The following is a 15156-nucleotide window of genomic DNA, read 5'->3' as shown; positions in this document are numbered from 1 at the left end:
CCTTTATCAAAGATAAGCTGACCATATGTGTGTGTGTTTATCTCTGGGTTTTCTGTCCTGTTCCATTGATCTATATTTCTGTTTTTGTGCCAGTACCATACTGTCTTGATTACTGTAGCTTTGTAGTATAGTCTGAAGACATGGAGCCTGATTCCTCCAGCTCCGTTTTTCTTTCTCAGGATTGATTTGACTATTCGGGGTCTTTTGTATTTCCATACAAATTGTGAAATTTTTGTTCTAGTTCTGTGAAAAATGCCAGTGGTAGTTTGATAGGGATTGCTTTGTATCTGTAGATTGCTTTGGGTTGTATAGTCATTTTCACAATGTTGACTCTTCCCATCCAAGAACATGGTATATCTCTCCATCTATTTGTATTATCTTTAATTTCTTTCATCAGTGTCTTATAATTTTCTGCATACAGATCTTTTGTCTCCTTAGGTAGGTTTATTCCTAGATATTTTATTATTTTTGTTGCCATGGCAAATGGGAGTGCTTTCTCGATTTCACTTTCAAGTTTTTTGTCATTAGTGTATAGGAATGCCAGAGATTTCTGTGAATTAATTTTGTATCCTGCTACTTTACCAAATTCATTGATTAGCTCTAGTAGTTTTCTGGTAGCATCTTTAGGATTCTCTATGTATAGTATCATGTCATCTGCAAACAAGGACAGCTTTACTACTTTTTTTCTGTTTTGGATTCCTTTTATTTCCTTTTCTTCTCTTATTGCTCTGGCAAAAACTTCCAAAAATATGTTGAATAAGAGTGGTTAGAGTGGGCAACCTTGTCTTGTTCCTGATCTTAATGGAAATGCGTTCAGTGTTTCACCATTGAGGATGATGCTGGCTTCTCATATATGGCCTTTATTATGTTGAGGAAAGTTCCCTCTATGCCTACTTTCTGCAGGGTTTTTATCATAAATCGGTGTTGAATTTTGTCTAAAGCTTTCTCTGCATCTATTGAGATGATCATATGGTTTTTCTCCTTCAATTTGTTAATATGGTTTATCACATTGATAGATTTGTGTATATTGAAGAATCCTTGCATTCCTGGAATAAACCCCACTTGATCACAGTGTATGATCCTTTCAATGTGCTGTTGGATTCTGTTTGCTAGTATTTTTTTGAGGATTTTTGCATCTATGTTCATCAGTGATACTGGCCTGTCATTTTCTTTCTTTGTGACATCCTTGTCTGGTTTTGGTATCAAGGTGATTGTGGCCTCGTAGAAGGAATTTGGGAGTGTTCCTCCCTCTGCTATATTTTGGAAGAGTTTTAGAAGGATAGGTGTTAGCTCTTCTCTAAAAGTTTGATAGAATTTGCCTGTGAAGCTATCTGGTCCTGGGCTTTTGTTTGTTGGAAGATTTTTAATCACATTTTCAATTTCAGTGCTTTTGATTGGTCTGTTCATATTTTCTATTTCTTCCTGATTCAGTCTTGGCAGGTTTTGCATTTCTAAGAATTTGTCCATTTCTTTCAGGTTGTCCATTTTATTGTCATATGTTTGCTTGTAGTAATCGCTCATGATCCTTTGTATTTCTGCAGTGTCAGTTGTTACTTCTCCTTTTTCATTTCTAATTCTATTGACTTGAGTCTTCTCCCTTTATTTCTTGATGAGTCTGGCTAATGGTTTATCTATTTTGTTTACCTTCTCAAAGAACCAGCTTTTAGTTTTATTGATCTTTGCTATTGTTTCCTTCATTTCTTCTCCATTTATTTCTGATCTGATTTTCATGATTTCTTTCCTTCTGCTAACTTTGGGTTTTTTATGTTATTCTTTCTCTAATTGCTTTGGGTGCAAGGTTAGATTGTTTATTTGAGATGTTTCCTGCTTCTTAAGGTGGGCTTGTATTGCTATAAACTTCCCTCTTAGAACTGCTTTTTTGCATCCCATAGGTTTTGGTTCGTCGTGTTTTCATGGTCATTTGTTTCTAGGTATTTTTTTTTTAATTTCCTCTTTGATTTCTTCAGTGATCACTTCGTTATTAAATAGTGTATTTTTTAGCCTCTATGTGTTTGTATTTTTTACAGATCTTTTCCTCTAATTGCTATCTCATCTCATGGCGTTGTGGTTGGAAAAGATACTTGATACAATTTCAATTTTCTTAAATTTACCATGGCTTGATTTGTGACCCAAGATATGATCTATCCTGGAGAATGTTCCATGAGGACTTGAGAAAAATGTGTTTTCTGTTGTTTTTGAATGGAGTGTTCTATAAATATCAATTAAGTCCACCTTGTTTAATGTATCATTTAAAGCTTGTATTTCCTTATTTATTGTCATTTTGGATGATCTGTCCATTGGTGAAAGTGGGGTGTTAAAGTCCTCTACTTGAATATGTTACTGTCGATTTCCTGTTTTATGGATGTTAGAATTTGTCTTATGTATTGAGGTGCTCCTATGTTGGGTGCATAAATATTGACAATTGTTATATCTTCTTCTTGGATCGATCCCTTGATCATTTTTTAGTGTCCTACTTTGTCTCTTCTAATAGTCTTTATTTTAAAGTCTATTTTATCTGATATGAAAATTGCTACTCCAGGTTTCTTTTGGTTTCCTTTTGCATGCAATATCTTTTTCCATCCCCTTACTTTCAGTCTGTATGTGTCTCTAGGCCTGAAGTGGGTCTCTTGTAGACAGCATATATATGGTTCTTGTTTTAGTATCCATTCAGCCAATCTGTGTCTTTTGGTGGGAGCATTTAGTCCATTTACATTTAAGGTAATTATCAATATGTATGTTCCTATTCCCATTTTCTAAATTGTTTTGGGTTCGTTATTGTAGGTCTTTTCCTTCTCTTGTGTTTCTTGCCTAGAGGATTTCCTTTAGCATGTGTTGCAAAGCTGGTTTGGTGGTGCTGAACTCTTTCAGCTTTTGCTTGTCTGTAAAGATTTTAATTTCTCCATCAAATCTGAATGAGACCCTTGCTGTGTAGAGTAATCTTGGTTGCAGGTTTTTCTCTTTCATCACTTTCAGTATGTCTTTCCACTCCCTTCCTGTTTGCAGAGTTTCTGCTGAGAAATCAGCTTTTAACCTTATGGGGATTTCCTTGTGTGTTATTTGTTGTTTTTCCCTTGCTGCTTTTAATATGCTTTCTTTGTATTTAATTTTTGACAGTTTGATTAATATGTGTCTTGGCATATTTTTCCTTGGCGTATTTTTCCCTGTATGGGCCTCTCTGTTCTTCCTGGACTTGATTAACTGTTTTATTTCCCAAATTAGGGAAGTTTTCAACTATAATCTCTTCAACTATTTTCTCAGTCCCTTTCTTTTTCTCTTCTTCTTCTGGAACCCCTATAATTCAAATGTTGGTGCATTTAATGTTGTCTCAGAGGTCTCTAAGACTGTCCTCAGTTGTTTTCATTCTTTTTCCTTTATTCTGCTCTGCAGTAGTTATTACCACTATTTTATCTTCCAGGTCACTTATCCGTTCTTCTGCCTCAGTTATTCTGCTATTGACCTCATCTAGAGTCTTTTTCATTTCATTTATTGTGTTGTTCATCATTGTTCGTTTCATCTTTAGTGCTTCTAGGTCCTCGTTAAGTGTTTCTTGCATTTTGTCCATTCTATTTCCAAGATTTTGGATCATCTTTACTATCATTATTCTGAATTATTTTTCAGGTAGACTGCCTATTTCCTCTTCATTTGTTAGGTCTGGTGCATTTTTATCTTGCTCCTTCATCTGCTGTGTGTTTTTCTGTCTTCTCATTTTGCTTATCTTGCTGTGTTTGGTGTCTCCTTTTTGCAGCGTGCAAGTTCGTAGTTCCCATTGTTTTTGATGTCTGTCCCCAGTGGCTAAGGTTGGTTCAGTGGGTTGTGTAGGTTTCCTGGTGGAGGGGACTAGTGCCTGTGTTCTGGTGGATGAGGCTGGATCTTGTCTCTCTGGTGGGCAGGTCCATGTCTTGTGGTGTGTTTTGGGGTGTCTGTGTACTTATTATGATTTTAGGCAGCCTCTCTGCTAATGGGTGTTGTTGTGTTCCTGTTTTGCTACTTGTTTGGCATAGGTTGTCCAGCACTGTAGCTTGCTGGTCGTTGAGTGAAGCTGGGTGCTGGTGTTGAGATGGAGATCTCTGGGAGATTTTCACCATTTGATATTATGTGGAGCTGGGAGGTCTCTTGTTGACCAGTGTCCTGAAGTTGGCTCTCCCACCTCAGAGGCACAGCACTGACTTCTGGCTGCAGCACCAAGAGCCTTTCATCCAGAGGGCTCAGAATAAAAGGGAGAAAAAGTAAAGAGAAAGAATTAGTAGAAGTAGGAAGAAAGAAAGAAGAAAAGAAAGGAGCAAGGGAGGGAGGGAGGAAGGAAAGAAGGAAGGAAGGAGGGAAGGAAGGAAAAAATAAAGTAAGAAAGGAGATACAGTAAAATAAAATATAATAAAGTTATTTAAATTAAAAAGAATCATTTAGGGAAAAAAACAAAAAATGGGATGGATAGAACCTTAGGACAAATGGTGGAAGCAAAGCTATACAGACAAAATCTTACACAGAAGCATACACATACACCCTCACAAAAAGAGGTAAAGGGGAAAAAATGATAAATCTTGCTCTCAAAGTCCACCTCCTCAATTTGGGATGATTTGTTGTCTAAAGGAGGGAAGGAAGGAAAGAAAGAAAGGAAAGAATGAAGGTAAAGTATAATAAAGTTATAAAAATTAAAATTAATTATTAAGAGAAAAAATTTTTAAAAAAAGGGACGGATAGAACCCTAGGACAAATGGTGGCAGCAAAGCTATACAGACAAAATCTCACACAGAAGCATAGACATACACACTCTCAAAAAGAGGAAAAGGGGAAAAAAACACCATAAATCTTGATCTCGAAGTCCATCTCCTCAATTTGCGATGATTCCTTGTCTATTCATGTATTCCACAGATGCAGGGTACATCAAGTTGATTATGGAGCTTTAATCCACTGCTTCTGAAGCTGCTGGGAGAGATTTCCCTTTCTCTTCTTTTTTCTCACAGCTCACAAGGGCTCAGCTTTGGATTGGGCCCCGCCTCTGCGTGTAGGTCACTGGAGGGCGTCTGTTTTTTTGCTCAGACAGGACGGGGTTAAAGGAGCCACTGATTCGGGGGCTCTGGCACACTCAGGCCGGGGGAGGGAGGGGCACGGCGTGTGGGGCGGGCCTGCAGTGGCAGAGGCCAGCGTGACGTTGCACCAGCCTGAGGCTCGCCCTGCGTTCTCCCAGGGAAGTTGTTCCTGTATCCCGGGAACCTGGCAGTGGCGGGCTGCACAGGCTTTCCGGAAAAGGGGTGTGGATAGTGACCTGTGCTCGCACACAGGCCCCTTGGTGGCGGAAGCAGCAGTCTTAGCATCTCCCACCCGTCTTTGGGGTCCGCGCTTTTAGCCACAGCTCGCACCCGTCTCTGGGGTTCGCGCTTTTAGCCGCAGGTCACACTCATCTCTGGGGTCCGCGTTTTTAGCTGCGGCTCATGCCCGTCTCTGGAGTTCCTTTAAGCAGCGCTCTTAAACCCCTCCCCTCGCGCACCAGGAAACAAAGAGGGAAGAAAAAGTCTCTTGCCTCTTCGGCAGCTCCAGACCTTTTCCCAGACTCCCTGCCGGCTAGCCGTGGTGCACTAACCCCTTCAGGCTGTGTTCATGCAGCCACACCCAGTCCTCTCCTTGCGCTCCGACCAAAGCCTGAGCCTCAGCTCACAGCCCTGCCCGCCCCGGTGGGTGAGCAGACAAGTCTCTCGGGCTGGTGAGTGCCGGTCAGCACCGATCGTCTGTGCGGGAATCTCCCCTCTTTGCCCTCTGCACCCCTGTTGCTGCACTCTCCTCCTCGGCTCCGAAGCTCCCCCCTCCACCTCCCGCAGTCTCCGCCCGCGAAGGGGCTTCCTAGTGTGTGGAAACCTTTCCTCCTTCACAGCTCCCTCCCACTGGTGCAGGTGCCATCCCTATTCTTTTGTCTCTGTTTTTTCTTTTTTTCTTTTGCCCTACCGAGGTACGTGGGGAGTTTCTTGCCTTTTGGGAGGTCTGAGGTCTTCTGCCAGCATTCAGTAGGTGTTCTGTAGGAGTTGCTCCACGTGTAGATGTATTTCTGGTATATCTGTGGGGAGGAAGGTGATCTCCGCGTCTTACTCTTCCGCCATCTTCCCCTCTGCCCAATATGCATGTTATGAAACATATTTGGTATATTTTTGTTTAAATATTTATAACTAGATAGAGTTAGTAAGTAAACGTGTGCTAAATATATTTTAATGCTTTTTATTTTTATAATATCTTAAAACATATGCATTTCAGGACTATGATTTTAACCATCAGCTTTTTATGACGCGGACTTTTTAAAAATATCAGTTCAGACAGAATTCTGGGTAAGTAAATAATAGCTATTTAGAAGTTTGCTCTATATATCTTTCTTAGAATTAAGATATTTTTATAGTAGAAATATTCTGCTGCTAACACACAAATATCCTTTAAAAACAGATGGAATTCTTGTACTCAAGAGTCCAAATAGTGCTTCTTAGTGAATTTTTATTCTAGTTTCTGTTTGGGGATTGGGGAATATTATCCCTTAAAGAAACATATTTGTAAAATATTAATGATGCAAATGTCTCTTAGTCTCAAGTGGAAATGCTAAAAATGATCATGCAACATTATTAAACATTAGAACTATGTCATATCCTTTTTTCCCTCAGAGGAGCTCTTTTCATTTTTAAGTTGTGATGTCTTAAATCACTCTTAACTTCATAATTTACTCCATTATTCAAATCATAAACAAATAATAAATAACATTATGTACAGTGCAGCACTATATTTGGAAAAACAGAAACAATAACAAGAAAAATGTACAATGTACATTCTATAAGTTATCATACTCTAATAATATCAGTTAAAATAATAGCCTCTATGAAAGATCCCATCCTCCTTTTTACACTCAGAGGAGTGGTAGAGGATAGATATATAAATTAAATTATCTGTGTAATGCTTCTGATAATATTTAATCAAAAATTGTTTGGCTATTATAAGCCATCTATTCTTTAATAAATAATTTAGAATCACTTCAAATGTCAGGAAAAAATGATAAATTTTCATCAAAAGAACCAGAGGGAAAGAAAACTAAAACATATTTGAGTTTCCAGAACACAGGGTGATATAATTCCATGGACTGAAGAACCTTGCTCTCCTAAATTTTCATAGAAATTAGCAAAGGAATTCAAAAATAAGAAAACATATGCATCCATGCTGGAAACCAAGATAAAGTATACCTCACACCTCAGAAATTTCAGCTTTCTGATTGAGATATGAGATAATGTTGGCCAACCTGACTGACTGTCTGAGAATGACCATTCCATTCTTGTTTCTAATGAGGAAGGACATAAAAATGAATGCCTAATATTTGAGAGCTGAAGTTGCAGTAATTGGATCTAAGTACCAGTAGCGTAACAGCCAATGGCAGGCAGATATTGATCCTTGACAACTGACGCTCATTCAACATAAATTGACTGTGGGTCAATTTTCCATTCTTTAAAAATTTAAGGAGAGAAATCAACAGCAATTAAGAGCAAATTTAGTCAAACCTGCAGAAAAAAACTCTTGTAAAATCTTTTTCGTTGAAAAAAAATAGATATGATTAAAAAATACTTTTAAATTATGTTTTAAGTATTGTCTGATTGGATTATCAAAAAATGCAAATTTAAAATACTTAAGACTATACATATATTGTAGAAAATAATGTGTATATAAGTATATATGAACTAATAATTAGTATTACTGTTATCAACTATAATTTTTTTTATAATATGTAAACATGATCTAAAACATATTACACCAGCTGAAACATAAAAAATGAAGGAAGATAAAATCTGAAGCTAAAATGGACTGTCTTATATCCCATAAAAAATGGTAAAGATAATTTTATTTTATTGCACAGTTTTAAAAATATGTTTTATTTTATTTGAAAATTGATTTATATTTAAATTGATTTATGTTTAAAATTCTATTTCTATTTAGAATAGATTTAAATAAGTTTTTGAAAAAAATTGAAGGTAAATAACAGCTAAACCAGAATAAGTTGGTCTTTTTCTTTCCAAATTGCTAAAAGAAAAAAAAATTAAACAATGCAAAAGTCATTATATCTGAAGATAGAAAAAATTTAAAGAACCATGAATAGCAATCTGAAAAAAGCTATATAATTTATGGTTCTTTTATACAACATTCTGGAAAAGGCAAAATTATAGAGACGGAAAACAAATCAGTGGTTGATGTGGATTTGGGAAAGAGAAAGTGTTTGATAAGTAGAACACAGAGGTCTTCAGGTTCATGAAAATATTCTGAATAGTTTTATTTTATTCGGTTTTTACATGACATTATGCATTTGTCAAAACACATAGAACACAAGGTGAAGTTTAATGTATGTAAATTTAAAAAGAAATCATTCATGATATCATCGTATCTCAGAATGGAATACAGACTGTGACAAAAGAATCTCAGTGTATTACAAATGAATGTAATGATCTCACTCTGGGAGACTGGAGAACACATGCTGACAAACTATTTTGGAAATTCAAGGAGACTATAAGACTAAAGGCAAAAGGAATTCTACAGAAGCATTATAACCTAGTTGATAAAGATATTTTTCCATGGGGATTTGGGTTAATAGTATTGAAACCACTATAAAGGTATACTGGAATTTAAAATTAAGTAAATGGATGATGGATGTTGGGAACCATGTTTCTCACTGTTGGAAATGATGGGCAAGTAAGAGGAGAAGACCAGAATAATCAATATGATAATAGATTAGAGTTGGCAACATCAGTATGAACTAGTCATCAGTAGGACACAGAGGAACACCTTTATAAATATCTGTATATACTTAGGTTAGTATACACACATATGTTTCCATGTTCTGCCACTGAGAGGACATAAAATATTGACAACCTAGGAGTAACAGGAAATGTAACACCCATATGTCGGTTGTTGATATGATTCTTCAAACAATGTAGAACCACAGCTTCTTGGAAAACTGGCTGATTCTAGGGCTGAAGTAGAGAACATACAGATTAACCTTGATCATCTTTTAACGCTAGAAATTAAGGAAGTACTTACAATAACAACAACAAAATTAACAACATAATGATGAGAGTATGTGAAAGTGACAGATGAACCAGCTGAAAGAGCTCTTAATAGCCAAACTTGGAACAATTTAATCAACAGAATAAATAACATATTGTTGAACTATAACCCAAAGTGTAAGATAAATATGCATAAGTCATATGGATATAAATGATTAAATAAATAAATAAAATAAAGGAACAGAGACAAATATCCTATATGGAACAAGTCCAAATAATTTATGTATATATACCACCCTCAAAAACAGGTAGCACAACTCTCCACTTTTAAAGTTTGGGCTCCACACTGACTTCCTTCATAAAAGTACAATAGGGGAAGGAAAAACAAATAACTTTATAGTAAAGATATCTCACAAATACTGCCTACAGCCAGATGACCAAGGTTAGCATTAACAATGATTAGTTATATTGATACTCTGTACTCCTGATAATTATGTAAAGACAATGGAACTTTGCCTCTGTTGGCATCCTATCCAGAAACAAACAAACAAGCAAACAAAACCCAGTCTTATCATGAGAAAAATAAAATCTCAATTACAAACATTCTATATACAGAATATCTTGCTAATACTCATCAAAACCATCATGATCATCCAAACAAGGAAAGTCTGAGAAATTCACAGTCTAGTTGATCCCTTACAAGGAGATAGAACTGCTGAATGTAATGTGTCTCAGATAGGATTCTGGAATAGAAGAAAGACATTAAAACCTAGGAAATCTGAATAATAATAGACATTAGTTAATAATTACATATCAATATTGGTTCATTAATTGTGACAAATTTACCATATTAAAATTAAATATTAACAGTAGGAATATCTGATGTGAGGTATATAGAATCTGTACTATCTTTACAGCTTTTCTGTAAATTTAAAACTTTTCTAAAATGAAAGTTTGTTTTTAAAAATCCTTTTAGTCATATGTGGTGATGTCATCTGGAATTGAATATCTGTCTTATAAAACAGTCCAAACATTTTTTAAAAAAGAGAAGAACAGGTAGCAGAATGAGATACAAATGACTACAAATGCAATTACATTAATTGTCAAAATGAAAATACAGAGAGTCTAAGATTCAGTCATCCAAAACTAAAAACCAGCAACTCAAAATGGGATAAAAATAAATAACACATTAGGTAAAAATAAAACAAAACACACATACACACAAACGACAGTCATATTCAAGCAAAAAGTACAGCTTTTTTGTCCCATAGCAATACTGTAATATGTAGAGCTAAACAAGATCAAGAATGTTATTTTTAAAACAAGAAAATAATGTCCATCAATAGTGTCACAAAGAGAGCACTCAATATTCCACATGGACATCTTATCCAGAAGTTCATAACACTTTTCAAAGGTTCAGCTCGACTGATATTTCCAAGTGCCTCATTGTGTTTACCACTAAGTAATGAAGGTAGATATCAAAGACTCTCTTTTGAAGTTTAAAAATACCACCAACAGTTACAAAGATTATTGTTATGGAACAAATTCCCCTGCTCCTGTTGCTAGTGTTCAACTCAGAGCACTGCTAATTGTCCCTGAGCCAGGTCAGTCCAAACACAAACTCTACTCTTTGTCACAGCTGACTCCAGGTTCTTGTCATTCCCTGCCCTTTTCCCTACCCCTGTCCTTGTCACATTCATTTTAAAGCCAATGACAATAAGTCATGTACACATTTCATAGAAATGTCATAGAAAACATGCAATAAATTATTAAAGTTGGATTTCAATGTACAATTTTTGTACAATGACTAGAAATACCATGAAAATTTAAAGTAAAATAATAGAGAGATCAAGATGACGGAGGAGTAGGAAGCAGAGTTCACCTTCTTCCATAGAAACATTGAAAATACATCTATTAGTGGACCTTCACACAGAACAGCTAGTGAGTGCCAACAGAAGACTTAAGATGTCTGAAAAGACAAGAAAACCTCCATGTAACCACGTCAGAAAAAGATAAAGAAGGAATCAGGATGGGGCCTGAACCCCAGGGAGGGAGCCATGAAGGAAGAAAGGTTCCTGCATCCAGGGACATCTCCTCACCAGCAGGGAGATCATCCTGGATGGAGGGGGAACGTCAGAAGGCAAACTCGAGAGTAATCTGCATAGAGGTTTGGCACTGCCACCCTGTACTCCTCAACATGAGATACTCCTCTTTCAGTGTGGGTGGGGGTCAGGTGCTGAAGCTCAGGCACTGGAGATCAGTCTCAGGGAGAGGGCTGGGGTTAGGTGCAGAAATAGACTGAAGAGGCCAGGCTGTGGCAACTGAGGGTATACTAGGGAAAAGCCTGTGTCAGACAGACAGCCAAGGTACCATTATTTTGAGGTGCACAAGGAGAGGGGTGGAACCACTATAAGAGCTTCTTTCCCTGTGAGCACTCCCAGGAAATAAGACATCACCTATAGGAGCTTCAGGGATGGGTGCAAATCACCACTGCCATCTTGGTCTCCAGAGGCAGGCACTGGCTTCGTCTTCCACCCCTGGGAAGACACCAGGCCCCTGCTGCATGTTTAAGGAGGATGTTTATAGTTTCTATCACTAAAAATCCACCAGCAGGCCCCAAGACCTACCCCTGCCAACCCAGAAGTGTGTTGACAGCTCCCACTACTAGGAAATCCATCAGAAGGCCACATGACCCACCCTCACTGACCCAGTAAGGCAGACAACTTATGCCACTAGAAATTTTGTCAGTGGTGCCAGGACACCCCTAACTGTTCCAGGAGCATGTGGATAGCACTTGCTACAAGGAAATCTGTCACTGGGTGCCAGGACCTGCCCGCGTGATCCCAGGAGGGCATGGATAGCTCCCTCTACTAGGAAATCTGCCCAGAGAAGGGGCTGAAACCACAGCTGAGCCCCAGGGTCGTGTGACTAAGGAAGAAGAGCTAAAATGTCTCCTTGTAGCTGGGCGAACAATGGGGTTACACCTCTGCTGACAGCTTCCTAAATTCAGTGCCTGTGAAACATTCAAAAAGACAACAAGTGCTTCTGCAGCTGGGACTGGCCTGGCTTTAGCAGCTGTGGGCTTTGTGGACATGTGCACATGGGGGCTGGGCCAGGCCAGAGTCTGAGCCACATCCATAGCTCCCACAACAAGTCCAGGTGCATGACTACTGCAGTCCTGGAACCTGATCTCAGTGGGTCTTTGCTGGTGCCTGGTAAAAACAATGCCTGAGAGACACCAGGGCCAACTGTCAGCATACCCACAGTTAAGGTGGGACTGAGAGCAGTGACAACAACAGTGTATTTTGTGAGCCTACACAGCACGCCAAAGGGGACACAACAGAGCACATTCACAGGTGAAAATCTCCAGAGGAAGAATACTCAGTGGCTTCTCTCCCAGTGGGAGTGCCTCAATCCCACTTACCTCACAGCACAGATCAGAAACACAGCTGAGAAACAGATATGGGGGCCTCTACTCCAGCAACTAGGGAGCAGAACCTGCCCCTGACAGGGCAGTGACAACCATAGAGCAAGAGGGTAGTCCCACTCAATACCCAGGGCAAACTCTGGTCACAACATCAGTCAAACCCTCTACCAAAGGGTAACAGCCAGCATACACTGAGGAAAGAGGAGGCAGTCATCCATAATAAAAATATCCCTCACACCAAAAAAAAAAAAAAAAAAAAGAAAGAAAGAAACAGAAACAAAACAAAAACTAAACCTATGGAAAAAGACATAGTCACCCAAGTCCAGGAAGCACAGAGAGTCACATACAGGATAAACCCAAAGAGGAACATGCCAAGACACATATTAATCAAACAAACAAAAATTAAATACAAAGAAAAAATATTAAAATCAACAAGAGGAAAGCAACAAATAATATACAAGTGAATTCTCATAAGGTTATCAGCTGATTTTTCAGCAGAAACTCTGCAGGCCAGAGTGAGTGGCATGCCATATTCAAAGTGATGAAAGGGAAAAATCTACAACCAAGAATATTCTACCCAGCAAGGCTCTCATTCAGATTCAAAGGAGAAATCAAAAGCTTTACAGACAAGCAAAAATAAGAAAATTCACCACTACCAAACCAATTTTACTACAATTGCTAAAGGCACTTCTTTAGGCAGGGGAAGAAAAAAAAAAGAGGCTACAACTAGACACAAGAAAATCACAAATGGGAAAGCTCACTGGTAAAGGAAAACATACAATAAAAGCAAGAAATTATCCATACACAAATATGATATCAAGACCAGCAACTGGGAGAAAAGAGTACAAATGCAGGAAATGAGAATTGTACTTGAAATTAAGATACCAGCAACTTAAAACAACCTTGTGTATATATAGACTGTTTTATCAAAACCTCATGGGAAATGCAAACCAAAAACTACAATAGATATACACACAAAAAAGAAAAAGCAACCCAAACACAACCCTAAAGATGGTCATCAAACCATACGAGCAGAGAACAAAAGAGGAAGGGAAGAAAAAAGGCTTACAAAAAAAACCCCAAAACATTTGAGAAAATGGCAATAGGAACATACAAATGTATAATTACCTTAAATGTAAATGGAATAAATGTTCCAACCAAAAGAGATAAACTGGCTGAATAGATACCAAAACAAGTCCCATTTTTGTCTACAAGATGTCTTGATGTCTACAAGAGACCCACTTCAGACCTAGGGACACATACAGACTGAAAGTGAAGGGATGGAAAAAGATATTCCATGCAAACAGAATTCAAAGAAAGCTGGAGTAACAATACTCATATCAGAAAAAAATAGACTTCAAAATAAAGACTGTTAAAAGAGACAAGGAAGGACACTATATAATGACCAAGGGATCAATCCAAGGAGAAGATATAACAATTGTAAATATATATGCACCCAAACATAGGAGCACCACAATATAGAAGGCAAATACTACCAGCCATAAAGGCAGAAATCGACAGTAACACAATAATAGTGGGGGAACTTAACACCCCACTTTCATCAATGGACAGATTATCCAGACAGAAAAGTAATAAGGAAACACAAGCCTTAAATGACACATTAGACCAGATAGACTAACTGATATTTATAGAACATTCCATCACAAAGCAGCAGAATACACTTTCTTCTCAAGTGCACATGGAACATTCTCCAGGATAGATCACATCTTGGGTCACAAATCAAGCATCAGTAAATTTAAGAAAATTGAAATCATATCAAGCATCTTTACCAAAAACAACACTATGAGATGAGAAATCAATTACAGGAAAAAGCTGTAAAAAAAAACAAACACATAGAGGCTAAACAGTATGCTATAAAATAACTAATGGATCACTGAAGAAATCAAACAGGAAATCAAAAAATACCTAGAGACAATGACAATGACTGCACAATGATCCAAAGCCTATGGGACACAGCAAAAGCAGTTCTAAGAGGGAAGTTTATAGCAATACAATCTTACCTCAGGAAATAAGAAAAATCTCAAATAAACATTACACCTAAAGCAACTAGAGAAAGAAGAACCAGCAAAACCCAAAGTTAGTAGAAGGAAATAAATTTTTTAAAATTGAAAAAAAAACAGAGCAGAAATAAATGAAATAGAAATGAAGAAAACAATGGCAAAGATCAATTAAACTAAAAGGTGGTTCTTTGAGAAGATACAAAAAATTGATAAACCTTTAGCTTGACACATAAAGAAAAAAAGGGAAAGGACTCAAATCAACAGAGTTATAAATGAAAAAGGAGAAGTTACAACAGCCACCAGAGAAATACAAAGGATCATGTGAGACTACAATTATAAGCCAATAAAATGGACAACCTAGAAGAATGGAAAAATTCTTAGAAAGGTACAATCTTCCAAAACTGAACCAGGAAGAAATAGAAATCATGAACAAACAAATCACAAGTAATGAAATTGAAACTGTGATTAAAAACCTTCCAACAAACAAAAGTCCAGGACCAGACGGCTTCACAGGTGAATTCTATCAAACATTTAGAGACCTGTTAACACCTATTTTCTTAAACTCTCCCAAAAAATTGCAGAGAAAGTAACACTCCCAGGCTCATTCTATGAGGCCACCATCACCCTGCTACCAAAACCAGACAAAGATATCAAAAAAAAAAAAAAAAAAAAAGAAAGAAAATTACAGGCCAGTATC

This window comes from Stenella coeruleoalba (assembly GCF_951394435.1).
Source record: "Stenella coeruleoalba genome assembly, chromosome: 13".
Classification (NCBI taxonomy): Eukaryota; Metazoa; Chordata; class Mammalia; order Artiodactyla; family Delphinidae; genus Stenella; species Stenella coeruleoalba.
This window is presented reverse-complemented; position numbering follows the sequence as displayed.